Source organism: Oncorhynchus mykiss, chromosome 13, assembly GCF_057628025.1.
Source record: "Oncorhynchus mykiss isolate SJ-2025 chromosome 13, ASM5762802v1, whole genome shotgun sequence".
Lineage (NCBI taxonomy): Eukaryota > Metazoa > Chordata > Actinopteri > Salmoniformes > Salmonidae > Oncorhynchus > Oncorhynchus mykiss.
In genome coordinates this window covers 67708871-67736370 of record NC_143034.1, presented here as the reverse complement: position 1 = coordinate 67736370, position 27500 = coordinate 67708871, and the positions used below count along the sequence as shown (strand labels likewise).

Below are 27500 nucleotides of genomic sequence, written 5' to 3'. Positions count from 1 at the left end.
TGCAAGATTGAACCCCCGAGCTGACAAGGTAAAAATCTGTCATTCTGCCCCTGAACAAGGCAGTTAACCCACTGTTCCTAGGCTGTCATTGAAAATAAGAATTTGTTCTTAACTGACTTGCCTAGTTAAATAAAGGTTAAATAAAATAAATATTGAATGTGGGTTTTAATATCAAATACACTTATTTCATATAATATTACCGGTAAATGACTGGTATGGTCGATGCCAATGATTTATACTGTAACAGCAAAGTAATTCAGTGTTTTTAACAACTTGTAATAATGTGATGACCAATGAACAGAGCGAGTCAGTAAAGGTGTGGTTAAGTAATGGCTCTGTTTAATACAGGGACAGGTTAGAGGATGACCTCTGTTTAATACAGGGACAGGTTAGAGGATGACCTCTGTTTAATACAGGGACAGGTTAGAGGATGACCTCTGTTTAATACAGGGACAGGTTAGAGGATGACCTCTGTTTAATACAGGGACAGGTTAGAGGATGACCTCTGTTTAATACAGGGACAGGTTAGAGGATGACCTCTGTTTAATACAGGGACAGGTTAGAGGATGACCTCTGTTTAATACAGGGACAGGTTAGAGGATGACCTCTGTTTAATACAGGGACAGGTTAGAGGATGACTGTTTAATACAGGGACAGGTTAGAGGATGACCTCTGTTTAATACAGGGACAGGTTAGAGGATGACCTCTGTTTAATACGGGGACAGGTTAGAGGATGACCTCTGTTTAATACAGGGACAGGTTAGAGGATGACTGTTTAATACAGGGACAGGTTAGAGGATGACCTCTGTTTAATACAGGGACAGGTTAGAGGATGACCTCTGTTTAATACAGGGACAGGTTAGAGGATGACCTCTGTTTAATACAGGGACAGGTTAGAGGATGACCTCTGTTTAATACAGGGACAGGTTAGAGGATGACCTCTGTTTAATACAGGGACAGGTTAGAGGATGACTGTTTAATACAGGGACAGGTTAGAGGATGACCTCTGTTTAATACAGGGACAGGTTAGAGGATGACCTCTGTTTAATACAGGGACAGGTTAGAGGATGACCTCTGTTTAATACAGGGACAGGTTAGAGGATGACTGTTTAATACAGGGACAGGTTAGAGGATGACTGTTTAATACGGGGACAGGTTAGAGGATGACTGTTTAATACAGGGACAGGTTAGAGGATGACTGTTTAATACAGGGACAGGTTAGAGGATGACTGTTTAATACAGGGACAGGTTAGAGGATGACCTCTGTTTAATACAGGGATAGGTTAGAGGATGACCTCTGTTTAATACAGGGACAGGTTAGAGGATGACCTCTGTTTAATACAGGGACAGGTTAGAGGATGACCTCTGTTTAATACAGGGACAGGTTAGAGGATGACCTCTGTTTAATACGGGGACAGGTTAGAGGATGACCTCTGTTTAATACAGGGACAGGTTAGAGGATGACCTCTGTTTAATACAGGGACAGGTTAGAGGATGACCTCTGTTTAATACAGGGACAGGTTAGAGGATGACCTCTGTTTAATACAGGGACAGGTTAGAGGATGACCTCTGTTTAATACAGGGACAGGTTAGAGGATGACCTCTGTTTAATACAGGGACAGGTTAGAGGATGACCTCTGTTTAATACAGGGACAGGTTAGAGGATGACTGTTTAATACAGGGACAGGTTAGAGGATGACTGTTTAATACAGGGACAGGTTAGAGGATGACCTCTGTTTAATACAGGGACAGGTTAGAGGATGACTGTTTAATACAGGGACAGGTTAGAGGATGACCTCTGTTTAATACAGGGACAGGTTAGAGGATGACCTCTGTTTAATACAGGGACAGGTTAGAGGATGACTGTTTAATATAGGGACAGGTTAGAGGATGACCTCTGTTTAATACGGGGACAGGTTAGAGGATGACCTCTGTTTAATACAGGGACAGGTTAGAGGATGACCTCTGTTTAATACAGGGACAGGTTAGAGGATGACCTCTGTTTAATACAGGGACAGGTTAGAGGATGACTGTTTAATACAGGGACAGGTTAGAGGATGACCTCTGTTTAATACAGGGACAGGTTAGAGGATGACTGTTTAATACGGGGACAGGTTAGAGGATGACCTCTGTTTAATACAGGGACAGGTTAGAGGATGACCTCTGTTTAATACAGGGACAGGTTAGAGGATGACCTCTGTTTAATACAGGGACAGGTTAGAGGATGACCTCTGTTTAATACAGGGACAGGTTAGAGGATGACTGTTTAATACAGGGACAGGTTAGAGGATGACTGTTTAATACAGGGACAGGTTAGAGGATGACCTCTGTTTAATACAGGGACAGGTTAGAGGATGACCTCTGTTTAATACAGGGACAGGTTAGAGGATGACCTCTGTTTAATACAGGGACAGGTTAGAGGATGACCTCTGTTTAATACAGGGATAGGTTAGAGGATGACCTCTGTTTAATACAGGGACAGGTTAGAGGATGACCTCTGTTTAATACAGGGACAGGTTAGAGGATGACCTCTGTTTAATACAGGGACAGGTTAGAGGATGACCTCTGTTTAATACAGGGACAGGTTAGAGGATGACCTCTGTTTAATACAGGGACAGGTTAGAGGATGACCTCTGTTTAATACAGGGACAGGTTAGAGGATGACCTCTGTTTAATACGGGGACAGGTTAGAGGATGACTGTTTAATACAGGGACAGGTTAGAGGATGACCTCTGTTTAATACGGGGACAGGTTAGAGGATGACCTCTGTTTAATACAGGGACAGGTTAGAGGATGACCTCTGTTTAATACAGGGACAGGTTAGAGGATGACCTCTGTTTAATACAGGGACAGGTTAGAGGATGACTGTTTAATACAGGGACAGGTTAGAGGATGACTGTTTAATACAGGGACAGGTTAGAGGATGACCTCTGTTTAATACAGGGACAGGTTAGAGGATGACCTCTGTTTAATACAGGGACAGGTTAGAGGATGACCTCTGTTTAATACAGGGACAGGTTAGAGGATGAACTCTGTTTAATACAGGGACAGGTTAGAGGATGACCTCTGTTTAATACAGGGACAGGTTAGAGGATGACCTCTGTTTAATACGGGGACAGGTTAGAGGATGACCTCTGTTTAATACAGGGACAGGTTAGAGGATGACCTCTGTTTAATACAGGGACAGGTTAGAGGATGACCTCTGTTTAATACAGGGACAGGTTAGAGGATGGCCTCTGTTTAATACAGGGACAGGTTAGAGGATGACCTCTGTTTAATACAGGGACAGGTTAGAGGATGACCTCTGTTTAATACAGGGACAGGTTAGAGGATGACTGTTTAATACAGGGACAGGTTAGAGGATGACCTCTGTTTAATACAGGGATAGGTTAGAGGATGACCTCTGTTTAATACAGGGACAGGTTAGAGGATGACCTCTGTTTAATACAGGGACAGGTTCGAGGATGACCTCTGTTTAATACAGGGACAGGTTAGAGGATGACCTCTGTTTAATACAGGGACAGGTTAGAGGATGACCTCTGTTTAATACAGGGACAGGTTAGAGGATGACCTCTGTTTAATACAGGGACAGGTTAGAGGATGACCTCTGTTTAATACAGGGACAGGTTAGAGGATGACCTCTGTTTAATACAGGGACAGGTTAGAGGATGACCTCTGTTTAATACAGCCCCCCCCCCTCCCCCCCACACACACTGTCCTCCCCCTTCCCTACACTGTCCTCCCCCTTCCCTACACTGTCCTCCCCCTCCCCACCACACTGTCCTCCCTCCCCCTCCCCCCACACGCCCCCCCCCCCCCCACACACACACTGTCCTCCCCCCCACACATACACACTCTCCCAGTGTCCCCTCCCTCCTGTGACCTTTGCTCACACACTCTTCCACAGGAATGTCTACAACCCAATCCAGATGCTCACCCTGACCCCTCCACCCCACTACCTCCCTCCGGCCACTGCCCTCTAGCCCCCCCTGGCCAGCACCTCCCAATCGCTATGGACCTTGCAGCCCCACTGCATGACCCCCCCCCCCCCCCCCCCCTCTCAGCCCATCAGCCCCCACTCAGTTCCACTTTACACACACACACACACACACACAAACACAAACACACACAGAAACACAGAGTACATTTTGACAGAATTCTGCATGCGGCGTCTCAATTGGGTGTTTGTCCCATTTTGTGAATTATTGGTTGGTGAGTGTACCCCAGACCTCACAACCATAGAGAGCAACTCTCTCTCTCTCTCTCTCTTTCTCTCTCACTCTCTCTCTCTCTATGTCTCTCTTAATTCAATTTCAATGTCTCTCTCTGTCCCTCTCTCTCTCTCTCCTCCCTCAGTCACAGTACTGTCTATATTTCTGCCACACAGCTCTAATACACACACTGATCTACTCCTGCCCCCAGCTAACACATAAACAAACACACACACAAGCAATTATCCTACTGTAATTTCCACAAATCCTGCCCCGGCTTCTCTCTCCCTCTCCTTTCTCTCTCTCTCTCTCTCTCTCGCTCTCTCTCTAAAACACACAGTAATTTCCACAAATCCTGCACCGGCTTCTCTCTCCCTCTCCTTTCTCTCTCTCTCTCTCTCTCTCTCTCGCTCTCTCTCTAAAACACACACTCACTCTCTCTCTCTTTCTCTCTCTCTCTCTCTGTCACACACACACCCCCACACATACTCACACTCACTCACTCATACACATACTCACACAAACACAGAGCTGCGCAGCGACGGTGCAGAACTGAATGGTGGTCTTTGAGAGCGAGTTTGGCCAGGGGCCACATGAGGAGAAGCTGTGTCTGGGAGGGGTCACCAAGTTCAGCCACCCCACCGCCACAACCCAGCCCAGGGGGATAACAGGCCTGATCAGCAGGAGATAGCAGGGGATGACACACACACAGGAGGTAAAACACACACACAGAGAGAGGAACACACACACCCACATACACACACACAGGAGGGAAAACACACACACAGAGCGGAACACACACACCCACATACACACACACAGGAGGGAAAACACACACACAGAGTGGAACACACACACCCACATACACACACACAGGAGGGAAAACACACACACACAGAGCGGAACACACACACCCACATACACACACACAGGAGGGAAAACACACACACACAGAGAGCGGGGCATACACAAACAGAGCGGGACACACACACACACATACACACACACAGGAGGGAAAACACACAGAGAGCGGGACACACACACACAAAGAGCACTCAACTAATATCTACACACAAACTCTGCAGAGAATACCACAAGACCTGTGTTCTAATCTAAAGACACAAATAACTGATATTTGGAGCACTGTAACATAACCTAGTGGAGACCTGTAACATAACCTAGTGGAGACCTGTAACATAACCTAGTGGAGACCTGTAACATAACCTAGAGGAGACCTGTAACATAACCTAGGGGAGACCTGTAACATAACCTAGAGGAGACCTGTAACATAACCTAGTGGAGATCTGTAACATAACCTAGTGGAGACCTGTAACATAACCTAGTGGAGACCTGTAACATAACCTAGTGGAGACCTGTAACATAACCTAGTGGAGACCTGTAACATAACCTAGTGGAGATATGTAACCTAGTGGAGACCTGTAACATAACCTAGTGGAGACCTGAGGCATAACCTAGTGGAGACCTGTAACATAACCTAGTGGAGACCTGTAACATAACCTAGTGGAGACCTGTAACATAACCTAGAGGAGACCTGTAACATAACCTAGTGGAGACCTGTAACATAACCTAGTGGAGACCTGTAACATAACCTAGTGGAGATCTGTAACCTAGTGGAGACCTGTAACATAACCTAGTGGAGACCTGTAACATAACCTAGTGGAGACCTGTAACATAACCTAGAGGAGACCTGTAACATAACCTAGTGGAGACCTGTAACATAACCTAGTGGAGATCTGTAACATAACCTAGTGGAGACCTGTAACATAACCTAGTGGAGACCTGTAACATAACCTAGTGGAGACCTGTAACATAACCTAGTGGAGACCTGTAACATAACCTAGTGGAGACCTGTAACATAACCTAGTGGAGACCTGTAACATAACCTAGGGGAGACCTGTAACATAACATAGAGGAGACCTGTAACATAACCTAGTGGAGATCTGTAACATAACCTAGTGGAGACCTGTAACATAACCTAGTGGAGACCTGTAACATAACCTAGTGGAGACCTGTAACATAACCTAGTGGAGACCTGTAACATAACCTAGTGGAGACCTGTAACATAACCTAGTGGAGACCTGTAACATAACCTAGTGGAGATATGTAACCTAGTGGAGACCTGTAACATAACCTAGTGGAGACCTGAGGCATAACCTAGTGGAGACCTGTAACATAACCTAGTGGAGACCTGTAACATAACCTAGTGGAGACCTGTAACATAACCTAGTGGAGACCTGTAACATAACCTAGTGGAGATCTGTAACCTAGTGGAGACCTGTAACATAACCTAGTGGAGACCTGTAACATAACCTAGTGGAGACCTGTAACATAACCTAGTGGAGTACAGGAACATAACCTAGTGGAGACCTGTAACATAACCTAGTGGAGACCTGTAACATAACCTAGTGGAGACCTGTAACATAACCTAGAGGAGACCTGTAACATAACCTAGTGGAGACCTCTAACATAACCTAGTGGAGACCTGTAACATAACCTAGTGGAGACCTGTAACATAACCTAGTGGAGACCTGTAACATAACCTAGTGGAGACCTGTAACATAACCTAGTGGAGACCTGTAACATAACCTAGTGGAGACCTGTAACATAACCTAGTCAGATGTAAGTGGAGGGGAGTCCTTCATACATTTTTCAAAGCACAGCAATACAAACCATATGTGTTGGAGGTACAGATCATAATGTCTTGCTGATGAAAGGTACATTGGTAATATGAGGTACAGATCATAATGTCTTGCTGATGAAAGGTACATTGGTAATATGAGGTACAGATCATAATGTCTTGCTGATGAAAGGTACATTGGTAATATGAGGTACAGATCATAATGTCTTGCTGATGAAAGGTGCATTGGTAATATGAGGTACAGATCATAATGTCTTGCTGCTGAAAGGTACATTGGTAATATGAGGTACAGATCATAATGCCTTGCTGCAGAAAGGTGCATTGGTAATATGAGGTACAGATCATAATGTCTTGCTGCTGAAAGGTACATTGGTAATATGAGGTACAGATCATAATGTCTTGCTGCAGAAAGGTACATTGGTAATATGAGGTACAGATCATAATGTCTTGCTGCTGAAAGGTACATTGGTAATATGAGGTACAGATCATAATGTCTTGCTGCTGAAAGGTACATTGGTAATATGAGGTACAGATCATAATGTCTTGCTGCTGAAAGGTACATTGGTAATATGAGGTACAGATCATAATGCCTTGCTGCTGAAAGGTACATTGGTAATATGAGGTACAGATCATAATGTCTTGCTGCTGAAAGGTACATTGGTAATATGAGGTACAGATCATAATGTCTTGCTGCTGAAAGGTGCATTGGTAATATGAGGTACAGATCATAATGTCTTGCTGCTGAAAGGTACATTGGTAATATGAGGTACAGATCATAATGCCTTGCTGATGAAAGGTGCATTGGTAATATGAGGTACAGATCATAATGTCTTGCTGCAGAAAGGTGCATTGGTAATATGAGGTACAGATCATAATGTCTTGCTGCTGAAAGGTACATTGGTAATATGAGGTACAGATCATAATGTCTTGCTGCTGAAAGGTGCATTGGTAATATGAGGTACAGATCATAATGCCTTGCTGCTGAAAGGTACATTGGTAATATGAGGTACAGATCATAATGCCTTGCTGCTGAAAGGTACATTGGTAATATGAGGTACAGATCATAATGTCTTGCTGCTGAAAGGTACATTGGTAATATGAGGTACAGATCATAATGTCTTGCTGCTGAAAGGTACATTGGTAATATGAGGTACAGATCATAATGTCTTGCTGCTGAAAGGTACATTGGTAATATGAGGTACAGATCATAATGTCTTGCTGCTGAAAGGTACATTGGTAATATGAGGTACAGATCATAATGCCTTGCTGCTGAAAGGTGCATTGGTAATATGAGGTACAGATCATAATGTCTTGCTGCAGAAAGGTGCATTGGTAATATGAGGTACAGATCATAATGTCTTGCTGCTGAAAGGTACATTGGTAATATGAGGTACAGATCATAATGCCTTGCTGCTGAAAGGTACATTGGTAATATGAGGTACAGATCATAATGTCTTGCTGCTGAAAGGTACATTGGTAATATGAGGTACAGATCATAATGTCTTGCTGCTGAAAGGTACATTGGTAATATGAGGTACAGATCATAATGTCTTGCTGCAGAAAGGTGCATTGGTAATATGAGGTACAGATCATAATGTCTTGCTGCAGAAAGGTGCATTGGTAATATGAGGTACAGATCATAATGTCTTGCTGCTGAAAGGTACATTGGTAATATGAGGTACAGATCATAATGTCTTGCTGCTGAAAGGTGCATTGGTAATATGAGGTACAGATCATAATGTCTTGCTGATGAAAGGTACATTGGTAATATGAGGTACAGATCATAATGTCTTGCTGCAGAAAGGTGCATTGGTAATATGAGGTACAGATCATAATGTCTTGCTGATGAAAGGTGCATTGGTAATATGAGGTACAGATCATAATGTCTTGCTGATGAAAGGTGCATTGGTAATATGAGGTACAGATCATAATGTCTTGCTGCAGGAAGGTGCATTGGTAATATGAGGTACAGATCATAATGTCTTGCTGATGAAAGGTGCATTGGTAATATGAAATACTCTCTCGCAAGGTGACGCCAACTGCCAAGTTCATTAGGAAATGTCTAATCATGAAATACCCATAAAACGTACAGACAACATATAACCAAAAAGTATACACAGAATGACATTGTTACTGATGGCATTCTGCCCATGGTCGGGTTGGTATCAGGTCAGTAAGAGAAGTTAATATACAATCTGTTGTATCTCCTGTCTCTTGCTGTCTGGCTCACTTTCAGAGCAATCAGGTCACATTGGTGGGCACTAGAACCTATCCTTTCAAAGGACACTAGCCCCACCCTAGATCATAACCCTAATAACTTATGTGGGGCTAAACCACGCCTACCACCCCTCTGATTGGTTCTTTGGTCATTTGAGTCCTTCCCGAGGATTTGTTTTAATACTGACTCACCTGTATAATGTCTTGATGTTCCCAGAGGTAGAGTAGTAGTAGGAGATAGGTATAGCCTTCGCAAGAACTTAGTTAATCATTTTCATGTGTTTGATATCTAATTCAGAGTAATGTCCTACAGTGACCTGTGTCTCCCACCTTGAAAGTGTGTGTGTGTACGTGTGTACATGTGTGTTCTCTGTCCTGACAGATTCCAACAGCTTATATCTGTCTAACCCCACATATGTCAACACCACAAGGTAATCACCTGCTTCATACACACTCCAGCCACAGACTGATAAACACACACAAAATCACATGATGTTTGAATAAGAGTGTGTTGTAACCTGACCAATGAGGTAGAAGATGGATAAGAATGGATAGTGGATACCAGACCTGCATTCAAATAGTATTTGAATACTAATAATTTAAACTTTAGCCGTGCTTGATTGAGCTTATCACACTCACGGAAAGTGTGCCACAAATGCCCTGGCTCCGTCTCCCTCCCTTCTCCCTCTGTCTGCTTCTCTGACCTCCTGAGAGTCTGAGTACATGTGGTAACTTCATCAAGCATCTGCCAGCAGAGTAGATCTCCCTCTGTCTGCTTCTCTGACCTCCTGAGGGTCTGGGTACATGTGATAACTTCATCAAGCCTCTGCCAGCAGAGTAGATCTCCCTCTGTCTGCTTCTATGACCTCCTGAGTGTCTGGGTACATGTGGTAACTTCATCAAGCCTCTCCCAGCAGAGTAGATCTCCCTCTGTCTGTCTGCTTCTCTGACCTCCTGAGAGTCTGAGTACATGTGGGAACTTCATCAAGCCTCTCCCAGCAGAGTAGATCTCCCTCTGTCTGTCTGCTTCTCTGACCTCCTGGGAGTCTGGGTACATGTGGTAACTTCATCAAGCCTCAGCCAGCAGAGTAGATCTCCCTCTGTCTGCTTCTCTGACCTACTGAGAGTCTGGGTACATGTGGGAACTTCATCAAGCCTCTCCCAGCAGAGTAGATCTCCCTCTGTCTGTCTGCTTCTCTGACCTCCTGAGAGTCTGGGTACATGTGGTAACTTCATCAAGCCTCAGCCAGCAGAGTAGATCTCCCTCTGTCTGCTTCTCTGACCTCCTGAGAGTCTGGGTACATGTGGTAACTTCATCAAGCCTCGGCCAGCAGAGTAGATCTCCCTCTGTCTGCTTCTCTGACCTCCTGAGAGTCAGAGTACATGTGATAACTTCATCAAGCCTCTCCCAGCAGAGTAGATCTCTCTCTAAGTTGTGTAACTCACATCACACACTGCCAACATGTTTAAGTTTATGTTTGTTTATGTAGCAGAAAGCCCCCCGTCATCCCCTTTAAACGGTCAAATCCCTCCCTGTGATTGCCTAGTCACTTTAGCCCTATACATATCTACCTGTTTCACTCCAGTATCCCTGCACATTGTAAATATGGTATTGGAACTGACCCTGTATATAACTTCTTACTTTCTCCTGTTCTTCTTATGTTTTATTTCAGTGTGTTTCTGTTCTACCTCGTGTTGTTTGTAGTGTTAAATTGATATTGAATACTGCATTGTTGGGTTTAGAGCTGGCAAGAAAGGCTGTACTTATGCACGTGAAATTAAAACTGGAAAACGTCCCTGACCCCCCCATCAGATCCCTTCCTGTGGCTGATGGTCCTATCACTGTGCTCTGTTCTCCGTGCTGCCTGGGGCAGAATCCACTGTGGGGGTCTGGACACAAAAGCCCCTCTTATATCCCACACACCCCAGTAGCTCCACGTGTAAACCATTACAAGATCTGACCTGAGGACAGATGCTATACATCATCTTCTCTTCCCCTTTTTTTTCCTAGCCCAACCCTGCTAACATTAGCCTGGTCTCAGATCTGTCTGTGCTGTCTTGCCAACTCCTATGGTTATTTACGCCAAACAGTGACAATAACCATAGGAGTTAGCAAGCTGTCACCCTATAAACTGAGCAATCCAACAGTGGTACAGTCCAGGCTGTCATACAGGCTGGGTTGGAATGTTGCAATACCCTGGAAAAAAGAGGGGGGTGATGGAGAGACATTCTAAGGATACTGTTAAAGCTGTATCTATAAAATGTCTCAAAGAGTCCTATGTAACAGTTCACTGTACATGACAGCAATCATCTCTCACGAATAGAATGATGAATAGCATGTGATCGTCCCTTTAGAAATACTAGGCACATTCAGAGCAACTATAAAATAGTCCCCTCTTGAGTTCCGCCGGGCCATGCTGTTCTCATGTCCCCGTTTAGTACTAGAGGGTATGTTGAACAAGTGAATCAGTGGTGCTGGAAATGAATGACTCCGCTGCATGTTGATTCACCTCAGGATACCCTCTCTTTACAGTAATGACTTTGGAGAAGGGCCCTGGCTGGAAGTGAGTCAGTGTGGATTCTAGAACCAGCGGAGGTCAGAAGGAAGGGGGAGCTAGCTGGCCCTGTGTGTGTTTCTGTGTGTGTGTGTGTGTGTGTGTGTGTGTGTGTGTGTGTGTGTGTGTGTGTGTGTGTACGGCCCAGTCAGTGATTTAGGAGGGGGCAGTGGCGGGATGGCGGGAGGCTGTGAAGTTTGGGGAAGGGGTGTTGCTCGGCCCCTGTGCAGACTTCCTCACTCAGCCGTGGGGTCGCTAGCCTCTTTGAAAGGCAGCTTTGTGCCCCTCCGAAGCCCCCCCTCTCGCCCCTGCCAAGGCAAAGCAAACACAGGCTGTAACAGCTGAATGAGAGCGAGGGGGGTGAGGAGAGTGAATGAGAGGTCTGTGTCTCCTCTGTTTTACCTCCCTTTCCCATCCTATTCCAGGTTATTTTCTACCTCCCCTGTAAGGAAGTACCGAACTCAACACACTTCCCTTTGGCGCTTTGGAAAGGTGAGGTGGAGGGTGGGGAGAGGTAATGCATATGCTGGGTGGTGGGCAAGTCAGAGCGATGGTTGGGTGAGGTGGGGTGACATGGGGGGAGAGGTGGGAGGTAACATGGGGGAGAGGTGGAAGGTCACATGGGGGAGAGGTAGAAGGTCACATGGGGGGAGAGGTGGAAGGTCACATGGGGGAGAGGTAGAAGGTGACATGGGGGAGAGTTGGAAGCTCACATGGGGGGGAGGTGGAAGGTGACATAGGGAGATGTGGAAGCTGACATGGGGGGAGAGGTGGAAGGTAACATGGGGGAGAGGTGGAAGGTGACATTGGGGAGAGGTGGAAGGTCACATGGGGGAGATTTGGAAGGTCACATGGGGGAGAGGTGGAAAATCACATGGGGGGTGGGGTGGAATGTCACATGGGGGGTGAGGTGGAAGGTAACATGGGGGAGAGGTGGAATGTCACATGGGGGGTGAGGTGGAAGGTCACATGGGGGAGGGGTGGAAGTTGACATAGGGGAGAGGTAGAAGGTGACATGGGGGGAGAGGTGGAAGGTGCATGGGGGAGAGGTGGAAGGTGACATGGGGGAGAGGTAGAAGGTGACATAGGGGAGAGGTAGAAGGTGACATGGGGGAGAGGTGGAAGGTCACATGGGGGGAGAGGTGGAAGGTGACATAGGGGAGAGGTAGAAGGTGACATAGGGGAGAGGTGGAAGGTGACATGGGGGAGAAGTGGAAGGTGACATAGGGGACAGGTAGAAGGTGACATAGGGGAGAGGTGGAAGGTGACATGGGGAGAGGTGGAAGGTAACATGGGGGAGAGGTGGAAGGTCACATGGGGGGTGAGGTTGAAGATCACATGGGGGGAGGGGTGGAAGTTGACATAGGGGAGAGGTAGAAGGTGACATGGGGGAGAGGTGGAAGGTCACATGGGGGGAGAGGTGGAAGGTGACATAGGGGAGAGGTAGAAGGTGACATAGGGGAGAGGTGGAAGGTCACATGGGGGGAGAGGTGGAAGGTGTCATAGGGGAGAGGTGGAAGGTCACATGGGGGGAGAGGTGGAAGGTGACATAGGGGAGAGGTAGAAGGTAACATAGGGGAGAGGTAGAAGGTGACATAGGGGAGAGGTGGAAGGTGACATGGGGGAGAGGTGGGGAGAGGTGGAAGGTAACATGGGGGAGAAGTGGAAGGTGACATGGGGAGAGGTGGAAGGTAACATGGGGGAGAAGTGGAAGGTGACATAGGGGAGAGGTAGAAGGTGACATAGGGGAGAGGTGGAAGGTGACATGGGGAGAGGTGGAAGGTAACATGGGGAGAGGTGGAAGGTAACATGGGGGAGAGATGGAAGGTCACATGGGGGAGAGGTGGAAGGTGACATGGGGGGAGGTGGAAGGTGACATATGGGGGAGAGGTGGAAGGTCACATGGGGGAGAGGTGGAAGGTAACATGGGGGAGAGGTGGAAGGTCACATGGGGGAGTGGTGGAAGGTGACATGGGGGGAGGTGGAAGGTGACATATGGGGGAGAGGTGGAAGGTCACATGGGGGAGAGGTGGAAGATAACATGGGGGAGAGGTGGAAGGTGATCTATGGGGGAGAGGTGGAAGGTCACATGGAGGAGAGGTAGAAGATGACATAGGGGAGAGGTGGAGGGTAACATGGGGGGAGGTGGAAGATGACATGGGGGGAGGTAGAAGGTGACATGGGGGAGAGGTGGAAGATCACATGGGGGGAGGTAGAAGGTGACATGGGGGAGAGGTGGAAGGTGGCATGGGTCAGAGGTGGAAAGTGACATGGGGGGAGAGGTGGAAGGTCACATGGGGGAGAGGTGGAAGGTGACATGGGGGAGAGGTGGAAGGTGACATGGGGGAGAGGTGGAAGGTGATATGGGGGGAGAGGTGATAGATGCATGGGGGAGAGGTGGAAGGTGACATGGGGGGAGAGGTGAAAGGTGCATGCGGGAGGGGTGAGGGTGAGGTGGGTGGTGGGTGGGAGCTAGATTAGGTGAAGGGTCAGGAGGATGTAGTGGGATGGGGTGTTTCAACACCTCTACTGTTCCAGGCTGGATCAGAGATGACCTCTGACCCTGCTCTGACCTACTGATCTTTACCCTATTATATCAGATTAGATATACACTTAGTGTTATATTTCAGTGTACCAAGACACTGTGGATACTGGAGTAGGTTCTGAGAGAAATGAATCTATGGTATAACAAGACCAAAATTATGTGTGTGTGTGTGTGTGTGTGTGTGTGTGTGTGTGTGTGTGTGTGTGTGTGTGTGTGTGTGTGTGTGTGTGTGTGTGTGTGTGTGTGTGTGTGTGTGTGTGTGTGTGTGTGTGTGTGTGTGTGTGTGTGTGTGTGTGTGTGTGTGTGTGTGTGTGTGTGTGTGTGTGAGATCATAACCCCGTCTCTGAGCCTGATTTTAACTGATTCCCCTCCTGCTGTGGCCCGCAAGAGGGACCTCTCTCAGTGCTTCCACACACACTGGCTGTGATCCTATCCCACAATCCAAGGCCTTAGAGGGAGGTCCTCCTGTGTCCTAGTCCTGGTTCTCACACACATTCACAGAAGCAGCTGAACTGTTGACTTCTTCCCTCAGCCCCAACCACCATTATCTTATGTTATCTGGAAGGGATTACTCTCTAGTTCAACCCTCTTGCATTAGTTATGATAACATTTATGGGTCAGCCATAAAGTGGAGGTCTATAATATAATATAAGTGTCCTCATCTGGGAGCAGTCTCTTTGCAGTTTCCATGAGGTTTTAGTGTTAGCAATGGCACTGAGTGAAACTTTTTTATTTAACCTTTATTTAACTAGGCAAGTCAGGTAAGAACAAATTCTTATTTACAATGACAGCCTAGGAACAGCTTTGTTCAGGGGCAGCATGACAGCCTTGTTCAGAGGCAGCATGACAGCCTTGTTCAGGGGCAGCATGACAGCCTTGTTCAGGGGCAGCATGACAGCCTTGTTCAGGGGCAGCATGACAGCCTTGTTCAGGGGCAGCATGACAGCCTTGTTCAGGGGCAGCATGACAGCCTTGTTCAGGGGCAGCATGACAGCCTTGTTCAGGGGCAGCATGACAGCCTTGTTCAGAGGCAGCATGACAGCCTTGTTCAGGGGCAGCATGACAGCCTTGTTCAGGGGCAGCATGACAGATTTTTATCAGCTTGGGGATTCTTGCAACCTTTCTGTTACTGGCCCAATGCTCTAACCACCAGGCTACCTGTCTCTAACCACCAGGCTACCTGTCTCTAACCACCAGGCTACCTGTCTCTAACCACCAGGCTACCTGTCTCTAACCACCAGGCTACCTGTTTATAACCAAAAGGCTACCTGTCTCTAACCACCAGGCTACCTGTCTCTAACCACCGAGCTACCTGTCTCTAACCACTAGGCTACCTGTCTCTAACCACTAGGCTACCTGTCTCTAACCACCAGGCTACCTGTCTCTAACAACCAGGCTACCTGTCTCTAACTACCAGGCTACCTGTCTCTAACCACCAGGCTACCTGTCTCTAACCACTAGGCTACCTGTCTCTAACAACCAGGCTACCTGTCTCTAACTACCAGGCTACCTGTCTCTAACCACCAGGCTACCTGTCACTAACCACCAGAATACCTGTCTCTAACCACCAGGCTACCTGCCTCTAACCACCAGGCTACCTGTCTCTAACCACCAGGCTACCTGTCTCTAACCACTAGGCTACCTGTCTCTAACCACCAGGCTACCTGTCTCTAACCACCAGGCTACCTGCCTCTAACCACCAGACTACCTGTCTCTAACCACCAGGCTACCTGTCTCTAACCACCGGGCTACCTGTCTCTAACCACCGGGCTACCTGTCTCTAACCACCAGGCTACCTGTCTCTAACCACTAGGCCACCTGTCTCTAACCACCAGGCTACCTGTCTCTAACCACCGGGCTACCTGTCTCTAACCACCAGGCTACCTGTCTCTAACCACTAGGCCACCTGTCTCTAACCACTAGGCTACCTGTCTCTAACCACCGGGCTACCTGTCTCTAACCACTAGGCTACCTGTCTCTAACCACCAGGCTACCTGCCTCTAACCACCAGGCTACCTGCCTCTAACCACCGGGCTACCTGTCTCTAACCACCAGGCTACCTGCCTCTAACCACTAGGCTACCTGTCTCTAACCACTAGACTACCTGTCTCTAACCACTAGGCTACCTGTCTCTAACCACTAGACTACCTGTCTCTAACCACTAGACTACCTGTCTCTAACCACTAGGCTACCTGTCTCTAACCACCGGGCTACCTGTCTCTAACCACCAGGCTACCTGCCTCTAACCACTAGACTACCTGTCTCTAACCACTAGACTACCTGTCTCTAACCACCAGACTACCTGTCTCTAACCACCAGGCTACCTGCCTCTAACCACCAGGCTACCTGTCTCTAACCACCAGGCTACCTGCCTCTAACCACCAGGCTACCTGCCTCTAACCATCAGGCTACCTGTCTCTAACCATCAGGCTACCTGTCTCTAACCACCAGGCTACCTGCCTCTAACTACCAGGCTACCTGCCTCTAACCACTAGGCTACCTGCCTCTAACCACCAGGCTACCTGTCTTAACCACCAGGCTACCTGCCGCCCCTGAGGTCATTTGACACATAATGGCATCCGTTGTTCACACCTCAAGCAAGTCACTTTGCAGTGGAGCTGTGTCCACACCCTCCCCTAACCCAGACGACGCTGGGCCCGCTGTGCACCGCCTCATGGGTCTCTCAGTCACTGCTGGCTGTGCTCAACTATGATGAGTCTGGTTTAGCCAGGCTGTACACCTAGAACAGGATGCAGTAGATATCTTTAGTAAACATACAAAAAGGTATATCTTGGCCACTAACCTGAGCAAATTCTAGCCTGTACTGTTTTAGCAACTCCTATGGTTATTGTCACGCTAAACAGAGAATGACCAAATAAATCTGTAGCCAGGCTACAATTGGCCTTCCACCATTGAACCCATACGACGGACTTCTCCTTTCTGACGTTTTCTTTTAGTGTCTCACTCTTCCACTTCTCTCTCCCTCTCGCTTCCTCTCACCTTCTCTCCCCCCATCGCTTCCTCTCACCTTCTCTCCCCCCCTCGCTTCCTCTCACCTTCTCTCTCCCTCTCGCTTCCTCTCACCTTCTCTCCCCCCATCGCTTCCTCTCACCTTCTCTCCCCCCCTCGCTTCCTCTCACCTTCTCTCTCCCTCTCACTTCCTCTCACCTTCTCTCCCCCCCTCGCTTCCTCTCACCTTCTCTCCCCCCCTCGCTTCCTCTCACCTTCTCTCTCCCTCTCGCTTCCTCTCACCTTCTCTCCCCCCATCGCTTCCTCTCACCTTCTCTCCCCCCCTCGCTTCCTCTCACCTTCTCTCTCCCTCTCACTTCCTCTCACCTTCTCTCCCCCCTCGCTTCCTCTCACCTTCTCGCTTCCTCTCACCTTCTCTCTCCCTCTCACTTCCTCTCACCTTCTCTCCCCCCCTTGCTTCCTCTCATCTTCTCTCCCCCCCTTCTCCATCCTTCTTTCAGGGCAGGAGTTCTGACTGTCCCCTCCTCCCTGACACATACACACCCAAACCACAACCTCAACATACCCCTCCTCCCTGACACATACACACCCAAACCACAACCTCAACATACCCCTCCTCCCTGACACATACACACCCAAACCACAACATACCCCTCCTCCCTGACACATACACACCCAAACCACAACCTCAACATACCCCTCCTCCCTGACACATACACACCCAAACCATAACCTCAACATACCCCTCCTCCCTGACACATACACACCCAAACCACAACCTCAACATACCCCTCCTCCCCTGTCCCATCACTCAACAATGACACGCACACACACACTGAGTTGAGAGATGTTTTTCTTCTCAGCCAGCCACCTCCTCAGATAGGAAACCTCAGTTTCCCCTCAGCCTTCACTGGGCCTCTCTCTCTTTCTCTCTCTTTCCCCTCTCAGTCTCTCTCTCCCCCTCTTTCTGACTTTCCTTTCCCTTTCTCACAATTGTTTTCTCTAATTTTCTCTGCCCTCTCTCCTCCTGTCTTTTATTTTTCTCAACACCCTCCCCCTTCCTCCTTCCCTGGATAGTTTGCTATTTCTATTTTTCCATTCTTTCTTTCTCTCTCTCTCTCTCTCTTTTTCATAATTCTCTCTCCTTTATGTCATAATTCTGTAAGTGAACCTTGTCCTTTCTGACCAGACTCCTCCACTCTCTGTTTTCTTCTTTCTGTCAATAAATACCTCACACTTCCTCTTTCTGCCAATACATACATCACACTTCATACATACCTCACACTTATCTTCCTTTTTGTGTCAATACATACCTCACACTTCCTCTTTCTATCAATACATACCTCACACCTCCTCTTTCTGCCAATACATACATCACACTTCATACATACCTCACACTTCTCTTCCTTTTTCTGTCAATACATACCTCACACTTCCTCTTTCTATCAATACATACTTTACACTTCCTCTTTCTGACAATACATACATCACACTTCATACATACCTCACACTTCCCTTCCTTTTTCTGTCAATACATACCTCATACTTCATACATACCTCACACTTCCCTTCCTCTTTCTGTCAATACATACCTCATACTTCTTCTTTCTATCAATATATACCTAACACTTCATACATACCTCACACTTCCCTTCCTCTTTATATCAATACATACCTCACACTTCCTCTTTCTATCAATACATACCTCACACTTCCCTTCCTCTTTATATCAATACATACCTCACACTTCCTCTTTCTATCAATACATACATCACACTTCCTCTTTCTATCAATACATTCCTCACACTTCCTCTTTCCATCAATACATACCTCACACTTCCTTTCAATCAATACATACCTCACACCTCTTTCTATCAATATAAACCTCACACTTCCTCTTTCTATCAATACATACATCACACTTCATCTTTCTATCAATACATACCTCACACTTCCTCTTTCTATCAATACATACCTCACAACTCCTCTTTCTATCAATACATACCTCACACTTCATGTCCTCTTTCTATCAATATATACATCACACTTCCTCTTGCTATCAATACATACCTCACACTTCCCCTCCTCTTTCTATCAATACATACATCACACTTCCTCTTTCTATCAATACATACATCACACTTCCTCTTTCTATCAATACATACCTCACACCTCCTCTTTCTATCAATACATACCTCACACTTCCCCTCCTCTTTCTATCAATACATACCTCACACTTCCTCTTTCTATCAATACATACCTCACACCTCCTCTTTCTATCAATACATACCTCACACTTCCCTTCCTCTTACTATCAATACATACCTCACACTTCCCTTCCTCTTTCTACCAATACCTACCTCACACCTCCTCTTTCTATCAATACATACCTCACACTTCCCTTCCTCTTACTATCAATACATACCTCACACCTCCTCTTTCTATCAATACATACCTCACACTTCCCTTCCTCTTACTATGAATACATACCTCACACTTCCCCTCCTCTTTCTATCAATACATACCTCACACTTCCTCTTTCTATCAATACATACCTCACACCTCCTCTTTCTATCAATACATACCTCACACTTCCCTTCCTCTTACTATCAATACCTACCTCACACTTTTCTTCCTCTTTCTGCCAATTACATGCCTCACACTTCCCTTCCTCTCTCTATCAATACATACCTCACACTTCTCTTCCTCTTTCTGCCAATACATACCTCACACTTTTTTACATACCTCTTCCTCTTTCTATCAATACATACCTCACACTTCATATATACCTCACACTCCCCTTCCTCTTTCTGTCAATACATACCTCATACTTCTTCTTTCTATCAATATATACCTAACACTTCATACATGCCTCACACTTCCCTTCCTCTTTATATCAATACATACCTCACACTTCATCTTTCTATCAATACATACCTCACACTTCCTCTTTCTATCAATACATACATCACACTTCCTCTTTCTATCAATACATTCCTCACACTTCCTCTTTCCATCAATACATACCTCACACTTCCTTTCAAACAATACATACCTCACACCTCTTTCTATCAATATATACCTCACACTTCCTCTTTCTATCAATACATACATCACACTTCATCTTTCTATCAATACATACCTCACACTTCCTCTTTCTATCAATACATACCTCACACTTCCCCTCCTCTTTCTATCAATACATACATCACACTTCCTCTTTCTATCAATACATACATCACACTTCCTCTTTCTATCAATACATACCTCACACCTCCACTTTATATCAATACATACCTCACACTTCCCCTCCTCTTTCTATCAATACATACATCACACTTCCTCTTTCTATCAATACATACCTCACACTTCCTCTTTCTATCAATACATACCTCACACCTCCTCTTTCTATCAATACATACCTCACACTTCCCTTCCTCTTACTATCAATACATACCTCACACTTCCCTTCCTCTTTCTACCAATTACATGCCTCACACTTCCCTTCCTCTCTCTATCAATACATACCTCACACTTCCCTTCCTCTTTCTGCCAATACATACCTCACACTTTTTTACATACATCTTCCTCTTTCTATCAATACATACCTCACACTTCATATATACCTCACACTCCCCTTCCTCTTTCTGTCAATACATACCTCACACTTTTTTACATACCTCTTCCTCTTTCTATCAATATATACCTAACACTTCATACATGCCTCACACTTCCCTTCCTCTTTATATCAATACATACCTCACACTTCCTCTTTCTATCAATACATATCTCACACTTCCTCTTTCTATCAATACATACATCACACTTCCTCTTTCTATCAATACATACCTCACACTTCCTCTTTCTATCAATACATACATCACACTTCCTCTTTCTATCAATACATTCCTCACACTTCCTCTTTCTATCAATACATACCTCACACTTTTCTTCCTCTTTCTATCAATACATACCTCACACTTCCTCTTTCTATCAATACATGCCTCACACCTCCTCTTTCTATCAATACATACCTCACACTTCCTCTTTCTATCAATACATACCTCACACCTCCTCTTTCTATCAATACATACCTCACACTTCCTCTTTCTATCAATACATACCTCACACTTCCTCTTTCTATCAATACATACCTCACACCTCCTCTTTATATCAATACATACCTCACACTTCCTCTTTCTATCAATACATACATCACACTTCCTCTTTCTATCAATACATACATCACACTTCCTCGTTCTATCAATACATACCTCACACTTCCCTTCCTCTTTCTGTCAATACATACCTCACACTTCCTCTTTCTATCAATACATACCTCACACCTCCTCTTTATATCAATACATACCTCACACTTCCTCTTTCTATCAATACATGCCTCACACCTCCTCTTTCTATCAATACATACCTCACACTTCCTCTTTCTATCAATACATACCTCACACCTCCTCTTTCTATCAATACATACCTCACACTTCCTCTTTCTATCAATACATACCTCACACTTCCTCTTTCTATCAATACATACCTCACACCTCCTCTTTATATCAATACATACCTCACACTTCCTCTTTCTATCAATACATACATCACACTTCCTCTTTCTATCAATACATACATCACACTTCCTCGTTCTATCAATACATACCTCACACTTCCCTTCCTCTTTCTGCCAATACATACCTAACACTTTCCTTCCTCTTTCTGCCAATACATACCTCACACTTCCCTTCCTCTTTCTATCAATACATACCTCACACTTCCTCTTTCTATCAATACATACCTCACACCTCTTTCTATCAATATATACCTCACACTTCCTCTTTCTATCAATACATACATCACACTTCCTCTTTCTATTAATACATAGCTCACACTTCCTCTTTCTATCAATACATACCTCACACTTCCTCTTTCTATCAATACATACCTCACACCTCCTCTTTCTATCAATACATATCTCACACTTCCCTTCCTCTTTCTACCAATACCTACCTCACACTTTTCTTCCTCTTTCTGCCAATTACATGCCTCACACTTCCCTTCCTCTCTCTATCAATACATACCTCACACTTCCTCTTCTATCAATACATACCACACACCTCCTCTTTCTACCAATACCTACCTCACACTTCCCTTCCTCTCTCTATCAATACATACCTCACACTTCCCTTCCTCTCTCTATCAATACATACCGGGGGGGACTGAAAACAGAGAGAGGGAGGGAGAGAGTTAGTGTTTTTGTTTTTACTATCCTTATGGTAAACATAAGTCCTCACAAGGATAGTAAAACAGGGAAGATTTGGACAAGTGGGGACATTTTGCTGGTCCCCACAAGGGAAAAGGCCATTTTAGGCTTAAGGTTAGGAGTTAGAGTTAAGGTTAGGAGTTAGAGTTAAGGTTAGGAGTTAGAGTTAAGGTTAGGAGTTAGAGTTAAGGTTAGGAGTTAGAGTTAAGGTTAGGAGTTAGAGTTAAGGTTAGGAGTTAGAGTTAAGGTTAGGACTTAGAGTTAAGGTTAGGAGTTAGGGTTAAGGTTAGGAGTTAGAGTTAAGGTTAGGACTTAGAGTTAAGGTTAGGAGTTAGGGTTAAGGTTAGGAGTTAGAGTTAAGGTTAGGAGTTAGAGTTAAGGTTAGGAGTTAGAGTTAAGGTTAGGAGTTAGAGTTAAGGTTAGGAGTTAGAGTTAAGGTTAGGAGTTAGAGTTAAGGTTAGGAGTTAGGGTTAAGGTTAGGAGTTAGAGTTAAGGTTAGGAGTTAGGGTTAAGGTTCGAACACATCGCACTGAATGTGGATCTAGCGTTCGTCTGCCGATCATTCAGCGCATTGAACATTGGGTTGGTTATTTTTCTGAGGGATCAATGGAGGCTGAGAGCTCAGAGAGGTCACCTGCTACGATTCAATGACAGGAAGACAATGACAGGAAGACAACAATGTGAGTAGAGACTAATTATAATAATAAAGCATGCCAACTGGACCAATAAATTAATAGATAAATATATTTTATTTTCTAAGACAACACAACATTGCAGCAACACATGACAACATAGCATGGTAGCAACACAACATGACAACAAGACGGTAGCAACACAACATGGTAGCAGCACAAACATGGTACAAACATGCCTAACAACAGCACAAAGGCCAAGAAGATAAAGACAACAATACATCACGCGAAGCAGCCTCAACTGTCAGTAAGAGTGTCCATGATTGAGACAAAACTGGCCCGTTTGAGTGTTGCTTGCAGCTCGTTCCAGTCGCCAGCTGCAGCGAACTGAAAAGAGGAGCGGCCCAGGGATGTGTGTGCTTTGGGGATCTTTAACAGAATGTGACTGGCAGAACTGGTGTTGTATGTGGAGGATGAGGGCTGCAGTAGGTATCTCAGATAGGGGTTGTGAGGCCTATGAGGGTTTTATAAATAAGCATCAACCAGTGGGTATACAGAGATGACCAGTTTACAGAGTAGTGTAGAGTGCTGTGATGTGTCCTATAAGGAGCATTGGTGGCAAATCTGATGGCTGAATGGTAAATAATACATCATTAATGTAGTAAATAATGATAAATCACACCAAGGGATTAAGTGCTGCCTTTAAGGTTGGGTTTAGGTTAGGGGTTAGGGAAAATAGGATTTTGAATGGGAATCAGTTGTTTGGTCCCGACATGGACAGCAAAACAAACGTGTGTGTGTGTGTGAGATTGAGAGAGAGAGAGAGAGAGAGAGAGAGAGAGAGAGGGAGAAAGAGAAACAGAGGGGACTTACTGCAACAGGAACCCTCTTACTGAGCTACGGATGGCCCCCAGCCAGAACTCTCAGACGGAGGAGAGAGGGAAGGTGGTAGGAGGGAGGAAGGGAGGTAGAAGAAGGAGAGAGAGGGAGTGAGAGATGACAGTAGAGCGTGAGAGAGAGTAGGAGGGCCCGTGTAGTGGATTTAGTTGTCAAAGGCCAGCACTAACTTGGAATGGGGGGGCAACATGTCTCTTTCAGGCCCAGTATCACTGTTAGACCCAAACAGAGAGCTAGTCTGAGAACAGTGGATTGGCAGTGTTTTCACACTCTGACTGAGTCTGCCAAGGCCTGGGTTACAACACACTGCCTGACCTGACTTGACTCAGGGGCAGGAGGGAGGTGGTAAGGGGTAAATACTGTATATAGAAATGGTAGACATAGGTATTATTGACAAAAAGGAGAGAGACAGAGAGAGAGAAAAGGTGGGGAGAGGGTAGGGGTAGCAGCCAGGACTGTGGTCTTCAGTTCTGGCTTCGGGCGAGGAAACTTCTTCTCCCAGGCAGCAGCAGACACTTTTATTAACTGAGATCTGTCGTGTGTGTGTGTCTCAAAATGAATACTTTCTCCCTTTCACCAAGACTGGACCTGTGATCAGATCTGGTTTCTAGTGTTTGCTTTAGCCTGCCTGGAGTGCCAGATGGGCGGGGTTTGCAGTTTTGGGACTTTTCCATTGCAACAGGCATGCTCAACCAAGCACAGATAAAGTATGCAAAAGTTCAACAAGTATTTGTACCCACGTCTATTTGAAATATCATGTATTATCTTACCTACCTTAAGAAATCCATGTTTTAATACAAAAAGCTTAATCAACCTGTCCACCCACAGTATCACTACCCAAACCATGGTGGTTTGTCAAATATCCTAATACATGCACTCATATGTAAACAGTCAGCCCCCTGGGTAGGCGAGTCACTGCTATGCAGATGCTTACCTTCACTAACGCTAGCTAGCGATTTAAGCTAGAGGTCGACCGATTATGATTTTTCAACGCCGATACCGATTATTGGAGGACCAAAAAAGCCGATACCGATTAATCGGACGGTTTTTATTTTAATTTTAAATGTATTTGTAATAATGACAATTCCAACAAAACTGAATTAACACTTATTTTAACTTAATATAATACATCAATAAAATCAATTTAGCCTCAAATAAATAATGAAACATGTTCAATTTGGTTTAAATAATGCAAAAACAAAGTGTTGGAGAAGAAAGTAAAAGTGCAATATGTGCTATGTAAGAAAGCTAACGTTAACGTTCCTTGCTCAGAACATGAGAACATATGAAAGCTGGTGGTTCCTTTTAACATGAGTCTTCAATATTCCCAGGTAAGAAGTTTTAGGTTGTAGTCATTGTAGGACTATTTCTCTCTATACCATTTGTATTTAATTAACCGTTGACTATTGGATGTTCTTATAGTCACTTTAGTATTGCCAGTGTAACAGTATAGCTTCCGTCCCTCTCCTCGCTCCTCCCTGGGCTCGAACCAGCAACACAACGACAACAGCCACCACATCGAAGCAGCGTTACCCATGCAGAGCAAGGGAAACAACCACCCCAAGGCTCAGAGCGAGTAGCGCGCTCTAACTAGCCAGCCATTTCACTTTGGTCACACCAGCCTCATCTCGGGAGTTGATAGGCTTGAAGTCATAAACAGCGCAATGCTTGACGCACAACGAGGAGCTGCTGGCAAAACGCACGAGAGTGCTGTTTGAATTCATGTTTACGCACCTGCTTCTGCCTACCACCTCTCAGTCAGATACTTAGATACTTGTATGCTTGTATGCTCAGTCAGATTATATGCAACGCAGGACACGCTAGATAATATCTAGTAATATCATCAACCATATGTACAGTGCCTTGCGAAAGTATTCGGCCCCCTTGAACTTTGCGACCTTTTGCCACATTTCAGGCTTCAAACATAAATATATAAAACTGTATTTTTTTGTGAAGAATCAACAACAAGTGGGACACAATCATGAAGTGGAATGACATTTATTGGATATTTCAAACTTTTTTAACAAAATAAAAACTGAAAAATTGGGCGTGCAAAATTATTCAGCCCCCTTAAGTTAATACTTTGTAGTGCCACCTTTTGCTGCGATTACAGCTGTAAGTCGCTTGGGGTATGTCTCTATCAGTTTTGCACATCGAGAGACTGACATTTTTTCCCATTCCTCCTTGCAAAACAGCTCGAGCTCAGTGAGGTTGGATGGAGAGCATTTGTGAACAGCAGTTTTCAGTTCTTTCCACAGATTCTCGATTGGATTCAGGTCTGGACTTTGACTTGGCCATTCTAACACCTGGATATGTTTATTTTTGAACCATTCCATTGTAGATTTTGCTTTATGTTTTGGATCATTGTCTTGTTGGAAGACAAATCTCCGTCCCAGTCTCAGGTCTTTTGCAGACTCCATCAGGTTTTCTTCCAGAATGGTCCTGTATTTGGCTCCATCCATCTTCCCATCAATTTTAACCATCTTCCCTGTCCCTGCTGAAGAAAAGCAGGCCCAAACCATGATGCTGCCACCACCATGTTTGACAGTGGGGATGGTGTGTTCAGCTGTGTTGCTTTTACGCCAAACATAACGTTTTGCATTGTTGCCAAAAAGTTCAATTTTGGTTTAATCTGACCAGAGCACCTTCTTCCACATGTTTGGTGTGTCTCCCAGGTGGCTTGTGGCAAACATTAAACAACACCTTTTATGGATATCTTTAAGAAATGGCTTTCTTCTTGCCACTCTACCATAAAGGCCAGATTTGTGCAATATACGACTGATTGTTGTCCTATGGACAGAGTCTCCCTCCTCAGTTGTAGATCTCTGCAGTTCATCCAGAGTGATCATGGGCCTCTTGGCTGCATCTTTGATCAGTCTTCTCCTTGTATGAGCTGAAAGTGTAGAGGGACGGCCAGATCTTGGTAGATTTGCAGTGGTCTGATACTCCTTCCATTTCAATATTATCGCTTGCACAGTGCTCCTTGGGATGTTTAAATCTTGGGAAATCTTTTTGTATCCAAATCTGGCTTTAAACTTCTTCACAACAGTATCTCGGACCTGCCTGGTGTGTTCCTTGTTCTTCATGATGCTCTCTGCGCTTTTAACGGACCTCTGAGACTATCACAGTGCAGGTGCATTTATACGGAGACTTGATTACACACAGGTGGATTGTATTTATCATCATTAGTCATTTAGGTCAACATTGGATCATTCAGAGATCCTCACTGAACTTCTGGAGAGAGTTTGCTCCTTGTAGAGTGCAACGAGAGAGAGGCAGGTCGTTATTGCGTTGGAGTAGTTAACTGTAAGGTTGCAAGATTGGCCCTAATTACCTTAGGCACATAGTACAACAGTAGTGGAGGCTTTGAAAAGACCTGAGTAATCTGACAATAATGTGGGCTATTTCACAACAAGCCAGTCCCTACTACACACAGAGCACCACACTAAGCAGAATAACAGCAGGAGAGACCACCAGGGAGAGAGGAAGAGAGGGTTGTATTCTACAACCACCTAAAAGGAAAACGATTCCTTTCCACTTCCATA

The 27500-nt window shown here is 45.3% G+C and overlaps 2 protein-coding genes and 1 long non-coding RNA gene across 4 annotated transcripts in view; 1 reads left to right on the top strand and 2 right to left on the bottom strand.

The window, feature by feature from the left end:
• The window catches only part of vasnb (vasorin b), a 438263-nt gene that overhangs the window by 157675 nt on the left and 253088 nt on the right, over window positions 1-27500 (bottom strand). The gene's annotated exons all lie outside the window — the stretch shown is intronic.
• The window catches only part of glis2b (GLIS family zinc finger 2b), a 70520-nt gene that overhangs the window by 13090 nt on the left and 29930 nt on the right, over window positions 1-27500 (bottom strand). The gene's annotated exons all lie outside the window — the stretch shown is intronic.
• Window positions 2154-3739, top strand: LOC149978979 (uncharacterized). 2 transcript variants are annotated; one of them, XR_016485488.1, is made up of 4 exons: window positions 2154-2281; window positions 2313-2686; window positions 2752-2884; window positions 2916-3739. It is a non-coding gene; the product is annotated as an uncharacterized LOC149978979 (long non-coding RNA). The 2 variants fall into 2 exon arrangements; XR_016485487.1 differs by having other exon boundaries at window positions 2313-2884.